The following is an 18,084-nucleotide window of genomic DNA, read 5'->3' as shown; positions in this document are numbered from 1 at the left end:
TTGTTGCCCTCTTCAGGATTTATTTATGACTATTCATAAGTCTTTTTATTTCTCAAAATAATATATCACTATGATCTACAAGTAGATGCTTTCAATATTCAAAATATAATTTAACTCTAAATTAAATTAACATAATACAAACATACGTCACATTGATAATATTCCTGATGAAAGTTTTCCATTACTCAAGGAATATGAGTTAAAGGATTCTAAAACTTGATAATTTAGATAATTTTCTAAATAGCTTTACTTCTGTTATTTTATATAAAACGGCCAATCCCTCCCAAATCTAACACTGATGATAGAAATAAGGAAAAATCCTTTCATCCTTATATGTTGTATACCTTGTATGTTGAGCGAGGAAAAAAATGCAACTCACCTAAAAAAACTGCCTACAAAGAAATCATTCAAAAATCTCCCCTTCGTGTTGTAAAAAGGACAAATCTTTGAATTGGTGGGTACTTGCCAACTCGTGTTTTGGGGTTTCCGAGGGTGTAAATAAGTTTTGCGATTTTTGGGCGAGACCACGTGACATCTTTTCACCCTCATACCCTGAAGGTGAGCAATGTGACCTTATTTGAAGCACTGGGGAAATGGAGGAAATAAATCACGGGACTTGATAAACAGAAAAAAGCTTTAAAAAATATAGTTTTTCTCTCAAATCAACACGAATTGGTGTATTTCAAACAATTTCTCGAGAAAAATTTAATACTTGAAAAAAAAAAAATTTTAAAAGTACTTCAGTAATAATATTTCGAATATGTGATGAGACATAATAACTTGTCGAGAGAGATAAAGTGAGTAAAGGCTGTAAACATATCGTAGTCGTACAGGAGAAAGAGAAAAACTTACAAAACGTAAAATGTTCAGGAGGGCCATTTAAGTCACTTTTGCTTTGCAAGAAAATAAACATCAATGCAGTTAGTCATTAATAAGTCAATATATTATAATTCCAAATTTAAATGCTTTGGAATTTTTTTTCAGGGCAATATAAAGCCAGTTAGATACCAAATAGTCAGTGATCACGTTTTTGTAAATAAAGTGCACTTGGTCACTTTCTCCTGTATGACTTCGATATACAAAATAATATAAGAAATGCCGAACACTTTAAAACGGAAGTTCTGGCATTGCGTTCAGAAGCAAGTGACAGTTCATCTTCTGTTGTACAATTCTCTGCTGCTTTTTCAATACTATGGCAGATACGGAAAAGTTCATATGAATGCACCACATCCGACTATCCTATCTTTGAAATTTAGACAACACAAAAATCGTCACACTTAAAAGCTTTGTACACAATAATTTGAGTGTGTCTAAATTTCGGGTTGACAAATTCTGGAAGTGCTCCATTTATGAGTTATTTAAATCAAGATTTTTTTATTAACATCTCGACATAGGATGAATAAGAATGCTACATGTTACGCATGTATAAAATGATCACTTTAAGTTGCCTATGAAATGTTGCAAAAACTGCAAATGCCCAGATAATCATATTTTTCTTGTATATTTTTTTTGACATCTCATCAAAGATGAAGAAGAATATGCGTCTGGGCATTAACGGGGCTGACGACCGTCAAAGGCTGGTTTAAGTGATCACTTTACACACGAGTAACATTCACCAATTCTACCCATTATTGACAACCATACTACTCAAATTCTTGGAAGTTCTATATATATATATGAACCAATCTAGAAACCTTGTTCTTGAATCACTAGAACTTCACTAGAGACATCTATTGGTGAGATGTAAAGAAGCTTTTTACTAAGCAGGAACTCTTATATTAGTATGTCAAAAAATAATATGAAAATAACTCCTGTAATTGGAGATAATCCAGATTTTGTGGACAAGTATTTGGACACACTCTAAATGTTGTAAATATTTTTCTTAATTTCATTTATTCATTTGGCATTCACTTTGTGGTAAAATCGATCCATTTTTAATTAAAGTTTTACTTTGTAAATACCACTATTTCTTAAAATCTACTGTGACACGTGTTTCGATGCATTCCGCATCATTTTCTAACACCGTATTTACGGTGTTTGAAAATGATGCAGAATGCATCGAAACACGTTTCACAGTAGATTTTATGAAAAAATGGTATTTACTAAGTAAAACTTTAATTTAAAATAATTTTCTTAATCTATGTCAGGCTTTGTACATTGTACATCATAAAAATGGTTTATAATAACTGCAACACTAAAAAAAAACAAAAATGAATTAATAAAATAACGGAGTCACTTTCATGAGCTTCAACACCTACAAGCTTTTGAAACCAACCGCGAAGGTTTAAGATAAAGTTGCTTAATTAAATTATTTTTAACGTCAGCGTTAGTTTCAGTTTATCCATGTCACTCGGCTGTTCATAAAATTAAAACGAATAATATTCACGAAGTTTGGCCATCTTAAGAATGTACCAAGAAGGAGATGGAATGTAAACGGTTTCGGAAAGAGAAGGTTTGAGCATTCATTGAGAATTAAATCCTCCACCGGAAGCATTTAGTATTCAAGTCACGTGGTCAGGAGGCTGTGCAATTGGAAGCGTTTGCAACTGGAGCAAAATTCACCCCTGCCATTTGAACACTTTGGGTGTTAAAGGATTGCGAAAGATAAATGTATGTTTCAGAATGACACTATTATAGACATTATATCTTAAAGGCATCACTAAATTTTCTTTGAAATCTCTGATATGACATTTGTATACACACTTGTGGTGCATAGGGCACATTTGAGTAAAGATAGAGGTAGTTTTATTTAATAAAAAATTAATTAGAGTCTCTGGTTTTGAACCCACTTTTTTATAACTTTAATTAATAACGAGGAGATGCATAAATGTAGAAGAGAGTGGTGTGACGTTCTATTCTCTCTGCTATCACTGCGGGGAAGCGGCGGGATGGTGACTTAGTTAGAATTGATAACGGCTGGCTCAGGGGTACAAAAATATTATGAAATTGATATATTTGTGTATGAAATAAGAAAAACAATATTTATTTTACAAAGAAGACTTATTTTACTTTTCAACTCTATAATATGCTTAACTTTATCTTATCTCGTAAACCTTAAATGAAACTCATTATTAAGATTATGATTAGTCAATATTTTGAGTGTGTCCAAATCGTTGTTTAGAAATCTGGGTTTGTCTCTACTCAATAGTTATTTATATTGATATCTCCACAGTAATAAGAAAAAAACTCAAGTTTGGGTATTTACAGCGCTTACGATCTGTCTAATGGTGGCTTGAATGATCATTTTATGGAGTGTAACATTCACCATTCTACCCATGATTAAGAATCACATTACCCAAATTAACGAAGTTACATTAAAGCTTCATTTGACAACTAGTTTTACATGCTAGTTTTCGGTACCATCTATGGTTGATTAAAGTATTTTTTTCATAAAGGTCTGTTAGTTAAAAAAAACTTACTAAAGTTTGCCATAGATGGTGCCGAGAACTAGCATGTGGAAGGTGTCAACTAAAGCATAAATTTAAATTCCCAAATTTGTCAATTATGGGTGAATGTTACACGTGAATAAAGTGATCACATAAATGATCGCCCAGACTTTCACACATTTCTTCATCTATGTTGAGATATAAGTAATTATTGAGATATAATTTAAAAGTGGGTTGCTATTCTTTGATTTATTTCAAAGTTGATAAAATAATAAGACCAAAAAACGTGAAAGAATTTTAATTAAAATTGAAGTAAATGAAAGTCAAGAATATTTTTTTTCTTCACAATCAATCTAAATGATGCAGTGGATAATGGAATTTGCTCAATGAAGGCAGAACTGTGAAATTGGAAGCGTGCAAGAAGTGAATTAAGGGAAATCGTTCAATAAATGTTCATTACTTCGGACCTGATGGAAATTACGTTAATACAAATAAAAAGTCCTCCGAAAAGATTTCAAATTGAATTTTCCACGTAGTCAATTGTTAAAAAATGTGCCAGTTCACTTAAGTGCCTTAATTTTCTTTTTACATTTCATAAACTTTTAAATATAATTAATCCAGTATACTTAAAAAAAAGTAAATAAAGTGTTTGATTAAAATCAAACACATTCTTTATGTTTTAAATGAATTAAATTAAGCATTTAATTAAGCATTAACAACACCTTTTTCTGGTCCTTTTTTACCCCTATCTATGGTGCAAAAACATCTTATCTTTGACTTGATCGTTTAAAATATTCCAACCAAGTGATTAGTATGGCACTCATAAACTCTAAGTGGAATCTATGTTTGTATGTATATAAATGCAGACACACACACACACTCACATATATAAAAAAATAAATATATAAATATAATATAAATATATATATATATATATATATATATATATATATATATATATATATATATATATATATATATATATATATATATATATATATATATATATATATATATATATATATATATATATATTTATATATATATATATATATATATATATATATATATATATATATATATAAATATATATATATATATATATATATATATATATATATATATATATATATATATATATATATATATATATATATACATATATATATATATATATATATATATATATATATATATATATATATAAATATATATATATATATATATATATATATATATATATATATATATATATATATATACATATATATATAAATATATATTTAAATATATAAATATATATATATATATATATATATATATATATATATATATATATATATATATATATATATATATATATATATATATATATATATATATATATATATATATATATATATATATATATATATATATATATATATATATATGTGTATATATATAAATATATATTTATTTATTTATATACGAAATTTATATAAGGCTGAGATAAACAAGTACATTATCATTATCATTAACACGAAAGATGTATTGAGATGATTTGACCACGTGAATCAAATGAGTGAGAATATTAAAAATTAAGTTAAGAATATTAAAAACAAATTCATGAGGCGAGCAAAGTATGAAATGGGACAAGAGAAATATCGAATCAAACTTGGTATAATCAGGTTTTTCAAATTGTTGAGTCTGGTCATGCGTCAGAACAACAATTAACAAGTTTGTATGAGGAGATGCATGAATGGGGGATAAGCCAAAAACGTTTGCATGTGGTCTCCTATTGTAAGTTATAATGAATTTATTTGAAAAAAATTAAATGACATTGTTATTGAAAAATGATGTGGTGAAAGCACCCATTACTCCAAAGATATTAAATATACACATAAAATAATTTAAGACGCTTGTCAATGTTCATCAATTTCTCAGAATTTCCCTGATAAATTACACGAAGAAACAATATCAATAACCCCTTAGCTTTACAGTATCTTTACCTGTCTTATGTACTTATTATTAAAATAATTTTTAGATAATATGAACAGAATTTTCAGAAAATAAAAACATTTTTCCTCCCATTTCGGTAAAATTCCTAAAACTCGTGGTACTTAAATGGTGAATAATTCCACGAAAACGATTCTTGAATTAATAATGTGGATTCTGTAAGCTGGAAGTACTTTAGACACCCTCTTATAACTGAGAGGTATTTTTGTTTCCCATATATTTTTATAGAGGCATCTATTTTAGACGCCAATCAGACGAAGAGCTGATCAAAGCGTTTAAAATTTAATCATTCAATTTTTTATCTCTTCATTTGATATCTTCATAGAATATACTTAGCATAGAATAGAATTGATATTCATACTTAGCGTAGAATAGAATTGATATTCATACTTAGCATAGAATAGAATTGATAGCTGTAAGAACATATTATTTTGGGTACAGATGAAGTTTTCAGAAAATTCAATAATATATCGACGTTTCCATTTTCGATATTTAATATAAAATATTTATAAGCAATCAGTTATTTCTTCAGAAAAATATTCTTTTATTGTATTGTATTGTGATTTAGTTTATGGAACTCCATAATTAATTATTTCGTAAATAAAAATGTAAAAGCAAAAAACCGAATGTTTAATTCAACATCTTGAATCTCATAAAGTAATTAATCGAAAGATTCAATATTTTTTTGTTTGTGATACGTTTACGAGTATATGTCAGATATTTTTTTTTAACAGGTAAAAATATAATTTTTTTTAAAAAACATGGCATCGCCATGTATTAAACGTAATATATACATGCAATACTAAACAGTGCTCACAGTGGACAACAGAGCTTCTTGATGGTTGCTGTCATTTAACATTTTAAATTTTTTCGACTGCATTGTTGTTACATAGATTTTAATTAATTTTTTTAGATCACAAGTATTGTGAGATTATACATATTTGAAAGGTTTGTTCCTTATTATTTAATCAATTTATTTTCCATTTAATCAGACATAAGAAAGTTGTGATTAAATTTAATTTAGAAAATATTTTATTGCAATGAATTTATGTATTTTTCTGATGGCTGTTTAAAAAAAAAGTCACATGAATTTAAACTATTTATTCCCAAACACGAAATCAAATTAAATTCTTTATTATGAGGGAATTGACATATTTCAGTAAGATGCGTGTTTGAAATACATTTATAAACTTTCTGATTTGCGCTCTATGGAGTGAAGTGGTTTATAATAATCATTACAAGTTCATCATACGTTTTTATACATAAAAAAAGTTTGAGCATCATTGGTCTTTGAATCGGACATTTGACTCATTAAAGTGACTACATTATACACTTGTATAATGTTCATGATTCTGCTAATTATTGAATATTCACATTAAATTAATTTTTGAAAGATGAACTATATATATATATATATATATATATATATATATTATATACAATATTTGTGGATTCCTTGGATAGATTGAGAAATAGGTCACCATATACCTAATATGGTCGCAGTGATATAAGGGATGCAAGATCCCTTGATCTCATATTTATTTGAAGATTGAGAAATATGGCTGATAGTGGCGTCATCAGTTGTGAAATTTCGGATGAAAGAAAAGTTTTACAAATAATTTAAATAAACATATTATACAGTATTCATTGTTGATAAGATTTATAATAATAATTTTTGTTTATGATTTTTAGGAGGAAGCTATAATTTTCGTAACGTTTTGTTAATAAAATGCTCTTTAAAATAAGTTATTCGTCAATTTATAAAATGGAAAATCACAAAATTAACGAGGGAAATACCGCAAATTTTAATTAAATGAGCGCCCTGGAAATGATCAACAGCGATGTTAATTAATAAAATGGAATTAACTGTCATAGGTGAGACAAGTAAATTAGTTTTGTTACTCTGTGGTTTCTGATTACTCTTAAGCGTCGATATGTTAAAAGTTTTAATAGCATTTACCCAACAGAGAAATAGTTAGTTTCCTAGAAACACAAAGTAAACCTAACTGTGACATACATAATTAGCAAGCTAAGCTCCCTCTAAAAATACAAAATAAAAAGCCATTTATATTTTATGTCCCTTTAGTTTTATTGACATCTTAACATAGAATTTATTTTGTATATTAAAAGCATTGATAACTTTGTGGTATGGTAATAAAACACTCTCCTTATCATCAATTGTTTACTTTGCGTAATACCACTTTTATAAACACTTATTCGTGACCACCGGTTTCGGAAAATCATTCTACCGTCAGGTAGTCACGAATAAGTGTTTATAAAAGTGGTATTACACAAATTAAACAATGGATGATAAGGAGAGAACAAAGAATTCTTAGTATTTACAGACATTACAATCTGTCATGGCCTGGTTTAACATTGCTCAAATTTTAAAGCGCATAAAATAACAACCAAATAATCTTTTCAAAATATATTTTATTTGATCAGTGACCAGATTAATTTAATTTGTTTTGACAACATAAATTTAAATTTATGGAGTTTGTGAAGTGTTTTACATTAATTAAATATAAGTTGAGGTTAAGGTTTTATGTAAGAAATAAAAAATTTGTTTTTTTAAAAAGGATTTTGCATGCAAATTTAAATAAATAAAGTCTGATGATGCTACTGGTCAAATAAAATATGTGTGGAAAAAACTATGTATTAAAGACTGTATATTAGTAACGGTTGTACTATTTTACTATTCACACTGGAAGGTATTGTTCACCGTAATATGTCCCCGATGTATCGAATAATATTCTCTTGTACTAGATATCTTAAAAAAATAAATATTTAAGTGGAAAATAATACAAGGAATTTCGTATTTATTTTCCATTTTAGCGCGTCATTGAATCGCTTTTATTTCGATCAATTTACGAAGGGAAAGTCGTACATTTTTAAAGTCTTGCTACGTTTAATATCTAGTCGAAGCATTCTTGGAAGATAAGATTTCTGTAGGGAGCATTACACGTATATAACATTGACCCGAGCCTGAGAATTGGTATTCCACGGCGTCGCCCTTTTCCCGCCTCACAGCCTCCGTTTCGGACGATGATTGAATAAATAACTGAAGCCTCGTTCGTGCGTACGGACTGTACTCCAATGGACTCCTCTGACGATTTCTAACGGGATCAAAGCAAATACGTGTTGCAATATTCGACTAATCGATACAGTCAACGACAATTTTTGTTTTTTTATTTTATTTTATTGATGGAGTCGGAATAACTTGTTTATTATTAAAATAAAACACTTGTTATAAAACCACTTCAAGAGTTTAATTTCATTACAAAACTACAGACGTTTTCATCTGTAGGAGAATAGTAAAACTAACGAGCAAAAAAATTATAAGTTTATATAGAGGTTGGTAGGTATTAACCTGTAGATGAAAACATCTGTAGTTTTCGAAATTCGTCGTGTGTAATGAAATAAAATTCATTAAGTGGTTAATGTCCGCCTCCGTAGTGTAATGGTCAGTATGTTCGGCTACCGTGGAGGTCCCGGGTTCGATTCCCAGGGGAGTTTAATAAATAAAAGTGATTTTTTCATTCTAATATTTATTCAATATTACACTGGACTGGTACCTGAAGTGGAGGGCTGATCACCTTTCCTTCATGTGTAAACGATCGAGATAACACTGCGTTTATATGAAGCAGTGCCCTATGCACCATTGGGGTGCGGTAAGGGATTTATTATTTATTAAGTGGTTATTAAAAAATATATAAATGTTACAGGGTATTTTATTAAATATAATAATATTTAAAAAAAACTCCTTTTCTTTAAAATTTGATCCCGATATTTTCTCAAATTTTCAACTTTACGATTTGTGGCATGTGTATTATGAAATTCACTGCCACGTGGCATTTGATAAAACTTGAACAATATTTTTTTCCAACTTCGATGAGAAGCTACTTGAATATGATAATAAAATTCCCCAAAAATATATTATTACGTGAAAGAAAGCCACACGAGGAATTACTTCCATATATTTCACCAGTTTCAGGTAGGTACCGAAAAAAAGTATTTCAGGAAAAAAAATATATTTGTGGTCGAGAATCCGAAATGAAATTATTTCCGGTGGAACAACTTAATTTTTGGTTTTGTTTGCAAAAACGAATACAATGCCTTTGTAATTGGTTAAAGAATATAGTATTATCATAATTGATTCGACCGTTTGTCTGTCTACCTTCCTTGATAGTATAGAATTATAATGAAATTAAACAAAAAATAGAATTGAGAGCTCTTATAGAAAGTTTTATTATAAAACATTAGTTTAAAATTTCATCAGCTAATATTTTTTGATATTTTATTTCTTAAAATTTAATCATATTCCGTAAAATTTTTAACCTTTATTTTGTGTTCTAGTCAAATAAAAACATGATGTGATACTTAAATTACAATGGCAAGCTCCACATTTATTAAAGAACCATACGGTTAACATACTTAATAAATTTATCTATCGATATATTATATCACATTTCAATTTATTTTTTGTACTGACAAAATTGGCAATAAAATAACCAAACTTCGAGGTTTTTATTTATTTTTGCTTGAAAAAGACCATTTTTTTCTTAAAATCTATTTAGACACTTGTTTCGATTCATTCAGCATCATTATCAAACATCGTTTATGAAGTTAAGTCTACATTTAAGAGGTATGTCCTTGTGACCTTGAAGGATGCGAGAGTAAGAAGAAGTTTCTAATTTTTTATCATTGGGAACATAAAAAATTGGGGAATGGGTTAAAATAGTATAATATTCTCAATTTAATATTTATTACATTTTTATTCATTTCTACTGTTTCAAAATGTTGATGTTTATGACTTTTCGTCCTAATATTTTTTAGGATTTCAATATTGTTGTTGTGTATAGAGTTATTGTTGTTCATTAAATGGTTAGATAATTATCTTAATAATAATTTTTGTTTTCTTATTTTTATTGTTGATTTCGTAAGAAATTCCATAGTTAAAGATAAATTTTGTATTATCCTCATATATGTGTTTTTATGAACAGTTTTTTATAAGTTTCACATACCATATATGATAATAATGATGACTGCACTTAAACACTTGTCATATGAAAATATAGTATTTAACAAGCTTAATTAAAAATAGTGGACAGATATCATCACAAACTTACTGCCGAGTTAATTAATGAAACTCTGGAATCTTCATTGAATGTAAAGATATTTTTACTTTGTAAATAGAATATTATATAATAATATTGACTGGAGTTATTAGAACTAAAATAATATCATTGTATTATTAATGTAGTATTATATAATCATTTGAATGTATTGAGTAAACCTTGTATAAATATTTGTATTACTTAAATGGTGACATTTCAATTTATAATACGAAATTGAATGAATATTCGAAACAGAGAATAAATTTCCTCGATACAGAATTGTACCGTTTCTTGTGACCTAATTTATCATAGCTGTTTATTCGGTAATATGGTAATACGTAAGGAGGTAAATCGAAGAGCAAGTGAAGCTATTACCGGTAATTATAGAATAAATCACTTAATCAATTTGATAACGATAAATTATTCCCCATTAATTATCGTAAAATGGTTTTCACGGGCAGCTCTCTTCTTTGAATTTCGGGAAATTTATGTACTAAAGTTCCGAATATAAAGGGCTCATTTCAAGATTTATCTTTGCGATAATGGACTTGCCTTTGAATCAGAGTTTTAAAACTTAAGGTACCTTCTTCTGCACTGATACAATATTTTCAAGTTTATCTAATTTTTTATCGCCAGTTTTTATTTTATTTAGTATCACCTTAATCCAAAAAGTGTTTTAGATTTATGGGGCGTTTTTCGAAGTTTCATCGTAGTTTGGGATGACTTTACAAAGTTTTTATCGTGAGGCTGAATCTCGTAATTTAGAAAAAAAAACATACTACAGTATTTAAGTACATTAATAATATTATTATACTTTAGGGGTGAATCCAAGTATCTTATTTAAAGAAAGTCGTATTTATTTTATAATTGAAGCAATAACTTTGTGATTTTCCATTGTATACTTAATATACTTATAACTTTGTTTTAAAATCACTATAAATGTTTTATTATAACTTAATTATGTATATATAATGTCTACCAGTTTCAAAGCTAACCGCTTATTCAAGACTAATTAATACTTAAACACTATCTACTTAATAAAATTTAAAAAAAGAAGTATAATAAATATTTATGGTGATTTTAAAATCAACTTATATTTTAATTAAAAAAATTACATTCATAAAATGAAAGAAATAACGATTCTAGAGCTTTATCCAATTCGTAAATTCTATGAAATTCTAAGATTCGCGATAGTACGCTAAAATATTCATTTCTGCAAATATTCAAAATGGCGATGGGCATTGCTATAATGTAAAAATTCTGTATGCGTTTAAATAAAATCCAAATTATCGGTCGAGTATCTTCAATAAATCTGGAATAATATTGTTATAGCAGTTCGCAAAGCAAGAAACCCTCTTAAGTTAATTAGAAGTGGAGAAAAGTAACTTCTTCCGGGAGCGACTTCTAGAACGTTAGCAAAACAGTTTTTATGTAATTCTGCATAAAAGAGTTACTTCGCGAAACGCATTAAGCTTTAGGACCAGCGGCTGTAGGAAGTTTAAGGAAAGTTGGTCTGTGGAGGAAAAACAATCAAGTTGTGCCATGTTTTATTAAGGCAAACTTCCTCGATATTGAACTAGTGGCATCTGCCTTCATTCGTTTAAGATTTTCCTTTGAAACCGTAAATCAGCCATTTTAATCAATATTTAAAGCGCTTTTTATGATTTAACATTTTTTATTTCGCTAAATATGTATAGCATCTATAAACAATTTAATCATACTTAAAATTAAGATCTTAACCTCTGTGGGTATCAATAATTTATTTGTTTCTTGGAAAATACCAATCACTATTTATTTAAATCCGTATGATGTGATCTATTTCAGGTCTATCCATATCCATTTTCCATTTATCAATAGTTTTTTTTCATTATTAAACGACTTTATGGGTAATGAAAGCAGATTGTACAATCATAAGTTTACACAATAATCGAAGTTCTTTTGACGTAAAGAGATATTTGTTAGGTTTTGTTTCTGAAATATATTATTAAAAATACCCGAAAAATACTATTGAGTAGGAAAAAAGGCCACATAAGATACCAACGATGCCCTAAAATGAATATTATTAATTTATATAAAACGTTACAAGCCAAACGAAATTAATATTATGAATACTAAGCAATGTTTTCATTGGAATATTTTTTTGACTGGTGTATAATTTTGTTATTATCCTTTATTAAAAAAGTTTATTGCGCTTTTTATGTATGTATTATTGTCCCTACCGAAATACTTGCGACGTTATATCTACGCAAGAAAAAACATTCCCCAGGCCAAGTTTCGATTGGAAATCGATAAAAGGCAAATTCAGTTTCCACGCAGCCTTCCACGATACGAAGTTCTAATAAATATATCGTAATACGGGACATTAAATTCCTAGACCTGCCGAATAAACCCAAAGCGACATGTGTATCCTATTGTTTGTTCTTCGTTTCATATTAGCTGTTTTTTCTTGCGATTTTATGAAGAAATATTTCAAGAAATACCAATCCCCTCTTATAATATTATATTATGAACATACATACTTATATATTACGTATGAAAAACCTTTCCGATATTTTTTAAGCATAATAATATAATGTATCAGGGTGGATAAAGGAAAAATGGAATGAAAACCACTCACGATAGATTCTTTTTAACTAGTTATTGTGATTAAAGAAAATAGTTGTAATAAAACAAAGAATGATAGGAACTTTATTTATGTATTGTGTGTACCATATATAAATATATATATATATATATATATATATATATATATATATATATATATATATATATATATATATATATATATATATATATATATATATATATATATATATATATATATATATATATATATATATATGTATATATATATATATATATATATATATATATATATATATATATATATATATATATATATATATATATATATATATATATATATATATATATATATATATATATATATATATATATATATATTCATATATAAAATATGCATTGACGGAATGCGAAGTTGATCTTTAGTAACATGAGGTAAAGGTGATCAATCTTGAGCTTCGAGGAGGGTCATGAAAAAAAGTATATATTTTATCCATGTTATTGAAACAGAAGCTTTCTTTCGAGTATCATAAAATACTAAGACATCGTATCAATGTTGTGAATAATACCAAAAATAAATTCCAACCAGTGAGCACTCAGGTTATAAGTAGTATTTAAGGTTTCCTTAGTGGTTTTGTATACACTCAACTAAATACTCGTTATTAACCTCGTGTATACAAAGTTTCCTCTAAGACCACTTACTTTAGGTAACTTACCAAAGTAAACAGTGTTCATGCATTGATGATAAATTGATATATTGAGACATTTTGGCAATTCGTTATGAACGAAAAATATAACTTTTATTTACTTTATAGTACTACTAAGTGAACGATATATTTTTTAAATTAGAACTAAGAGAGTAAGCAAGAAAAAAAATAGCTTTAACTAAGAGAGAATAGCTCGAAAAATTGTGATTATATTATATTTTAATTATTGTATAAACAGGAATACTCCGCATGTTCAGAATACAAACCATGCGGACAAGAGAAGATGGCTTAAGTCAAAAAAGCGTAAGTCGGGGTATAATGCTACTAGGTATTGTATGTACATATATTTCGAAGCTTCGGTCACCAATGGAGAACTCAACGTTGAATGTTACCATCCTCTATAACTCGAGAAGGGGGTGGTTGTCTAAGTAAACTACAACGACATACGGACAGCGAGGGGTATAGTAAAATATGCAAATTATTACCCAGAACCAACTAGACGAGAAACAATGTCTACTGTGGCAACACGTGCTCGTAAAACACCTGTGAATATAATTCATTTTGCAGATCTGTGAAATTTCAAAAGCGAATTATTTTATGACGGTACATGAAACAACAACTTCAACTTTATAATTTTAGTTTTAATTAGCGATAATAAAATGTATTTGTTGTGATCATTTTCATCTTAATAAAATAATTTTAACTATTGATACCGCAATCACTTTGTACCGCACCTATACATTTTGAATTCATATATCACTATTTCTTACAATCTGTAAAAAACATACATAATTTTATGATATCTGTAACGACGAAACCCGGTCTCCGATAAGATAAAATTAATCTGGAAAAGATGTTTTGCTGTTGTTTATTTTTTATGTAAGTAATAAAAGTATGAAATAGTTTAGAGTTTTGAATGCAAAACTATCACATTTCAGCAAAACAAGTTGATTCGTGCTAACATCTATCCATTTTAAATTTTAATTTCACATAGCAAACACCACTGTGTCTTAAAAATTTACTGTGACATGTTCGATAAATGCATGATATTTAACTTGTTATTTATTTTATCGAGTACGATTTATTTTTTAAGAAAAAAGATTGACTACAAAGAAAATAAGGACATTTTTTATGTATAATAGGAAATGGCCAAAATAAAGTTACTCAATTTTTAAGAAAACATTGACACTAAGAACCAAAATTTATATATGTGTTGATATTTATATTATAAAATGTATGTAAATAAAAAAGGATGAATCTTTTTTTTTAGAATGTATATTTTTGTAAAACTTCTTATGATATCCAATAGTAATTATTCAGGGCACCGATTGGAGTGATGTAATGATATCACAAAGCAAACCAAGACTAATGCTAAATGTGTTAAGCACCGAAGTGAATAAACATCACATTAAAAAATGTGTAATCATAAGAAAGCTGATTCTGCTACTTAATTGAAAGTTGAAAAATGTGATCAACAATAGAGGTACTCATGAGTTAAATTATTTGGATTTTTCTTAACAAAACTACAAAGTCTTGCTTGGTACCTTTTTTTTTACATCTTTGAAGGAATATGGAATTTAGCAGACTCGACAACAAGCACGCTCTCTAAAGAAAATGTACTAACTCTTAAATAGGGCTCTCATTCGGCTGAGATCGTTAATATTTTATTAAAAGATGCCCATCCCGACTGTTTGTTTTTCTCGTACACGTTTGTGAAGGAAATTTACAAAATTTAGAGAATGAAGCTCCCCAAACGCGAGTAACTAACCCCTAAGGTCATTCATTATTATTGAGCAGTTGTCTGACTTCAATTCTTATACGGACAGTAAAAAATGAATTTATTTGACTCCGGTATTATGTTCTTCCGTAATAAGGCTTCTTATGTTATTCTCTAGAACAAACATATTTTTGCGTACCTAAAAATTATTTTATACGAATAATAGTATTTTAAGGTAAGTAATGTACGCCTCCGTAGTGTAGTTGTCTGCACGTTCTCCGGGGTCCCGAGTTCGATTCCCAAGGGGGGGGGGGGAGTCAAACAAATATGTGATTTTTCACTCAAATATTTATTCAATATTACCTTCGGCTGGAGTGGAGGGCTGATCACCTTTCCTCCATGTGTTAACGATCAAGATAATATATGATGCAGTGCCCTATGCACCATTGAGCTGCGGATAAGAGCTTAAAGAAGAAAAAACATTTACTTTTATAATAAAGATGTTAATTTTACATATTTATGACAATAAAAAAATAAAGTTGATATTTTCATTTCTGATTTGCAAATAAAAACTGATGGATAAAAAAAATCTTACTATTTTTTTCTTTTTCAGATTTGATGTGTGAAAGGACGGGACTTTAAAAAGTAAGTATAAATTGAACATTTTTTTAAATAAAATTAAAATTTTGAACACATTAATATGGTTTTAACGTTAGAGACATTGTTTTCAAGATTTATATAGATATCTCAGTAGAAAGGAATTTTTTCAAAAGAGTTATCAATTGATAGACAAACTCCTTTTACTCCAGCTTTGTCTATAAATTCAATTCGATGGATTACTTTTTTCACTTTTATTTATTTGATTGGTGACCGGGTTTCATCAAAACAGACATCACCAGACTACCATCAGGGTAGACAAAATTCTATACTCACAATAAAGCAGGAGTTAAAAACCATGATTTAACAATATTTCTCTCTCAAAATGAATTCATATTGATTAAATTTAAGCAGCGTATAATATTAATAATGACACAATTCTTACCGGAATTCAAACGATTGCCATCGGTGTCTCTTGCACTATTTAATAAGATAGAGGTTAAAAGAAGAAGATTTAAAAAAACCGTGTTTTTTCTTAGTGGATCTGAAAATAGAACAACGTTGTCATAAATAAAAAGAATGCAAGTCAAATTACCTTTATGCTGTTTACATATTTGAGATAGTGCTTAAATTTACGGTATTGCGTTTTGAGGTACTTCTAATAAATTATTATGACCGTAAAAATTTAAATCACCAAGAGAAATTCGCAAAAACCGAATATTAAAATACTTTCTTTCTATTTTTGATGCAAATGAGAGCCTGGCGCTTACATATCAATCTCAAATCTGGAAGAGAATAACTTAATACCGGTTTCGGGACGAGAAAATGTTATCGTTGAAATATCTTTATTTTATTGAACATTTTTGCCTAATGGATATTTTATATTCCAATGCTTTGAATATGAAATATCCACAAAATGAAATAAAAGGTAGATCATAGATGGTTTTGAATATCTCAGGAGGAGTCTTCATACGCTTTTTTTTAATATGTGACATTATTAAGTGATAAATTGTTGCTTATGTCATATAATTTATTTATAAAACACGTTGTATATTTTAATAATACGTTGGCGAGCGAATTTATAAGAATCAAAGACTTCCAATCAACTTTTAACAAATTGGTTGATACTGCTCAAGATTTGCACCTTACGCAGCTGTAAAGTGTTTGTATATAAATGCAAAATGAAAAAACACGTTTTACAATAAATTGTTGTAGGAATAATCATTTAATTGCAATATGGTAATTTTATGTAAATTAAAAACCTATAAACATAAAAAAAAAACTGGGACAACGATCACGTAAAGTTTTAAGGGGAAAGAGGTAGAAAAAAGCAAGGAAGGGTATGATAAGGAGTTAGGATTCTAAGAAAAGATCATTATAGATTTATAATTGAAACATTACAAAAAAAAATATATTGAAATGAAATAAATATTTTGCAACATACTTAAATCTGATTAAAGGATTTTTTAAATTTTTTTTATAAAAAATTCACAATATTTAACACATCATCGATCGTTTAACTGTGAACAATGTATAAAATTTTGTAAACAGGCCCATAAGTTTTTTTCAATTTAAATTTAAATAAAATAAAACAAAAATATTTAACAGTGCGATTTAAAAAAAATAGGTCAAAATAATCTTTTCACAATAAGATTTTGGATGGATTCAAAAACTTTCTAATAATTTTTTTAAGTGAGAAACTTTTTAAATATCTTTTATTCGGAAACTTCATAAAATTTGTTTGATTCGAGTATTCGTACAGGGCAGAATTTGATTTAAGTCTTTGCCTCGTATTCAAATGCCATGCATCGAAAGACTAAAGTTTCGGTTACAGATTAAACTTATTTTTACCCAGGGAAAGCTCAATCTAAGGGTATCATAGGAATACCACCGAAACTTCATAATCCGATTTCGATTATTCAAAACATCCGTGGTTGTAGTGTTATTATTCCAACTTATTCAATCTTGACAAAGTTATA

General features: G+C 27.9%; 1 protein-coding gene across 1 annotated transcript in view; it reads left to right on the top strand.

Moving 5' to 3' along the window:
* Positions 1-18,084, top strand: part of kek2 (leucine-rich repeat, immunoglobulin-like domain-containing kekkon 2 protein) — a 253,114-nt gene that overhangs the window by 158,361 nt on the left and 76,669 nt on the right. Inside the window, exon 4 of the mRNA XM_088267920.1 lies at positions 16,122-16,153. The gene's annotated coding sequence lies outside the window, so the exon portion shown is untranslated. The remainder of the gene's footprint in view (positions 1-16,121; positions 16,154-18,084) is intronic.

Source organism: Brachycentrus maculatus, unplaced genomic scaffold (genome assembly GCF_059751285.1).
Source record: "Brachycentrus maculatus isolate JH-2025_06_01 unplaced genomic scaffold, ASM5975128v1 h1tg000309l, whole genome shotgun sequence".
Classification (NCBI taxonomy): Eukaryota; Metazoa; Arthropoda; class Insecta; order Trichoptera; family Brachycentridae; genus Brachycentrus; species Brachycentrus maculatus.
The sequence above is the reverse complement of the archived record's forward strand: the minus strand, read 5'-3'. Positions and strand labels throughout refer to the sequence as shown.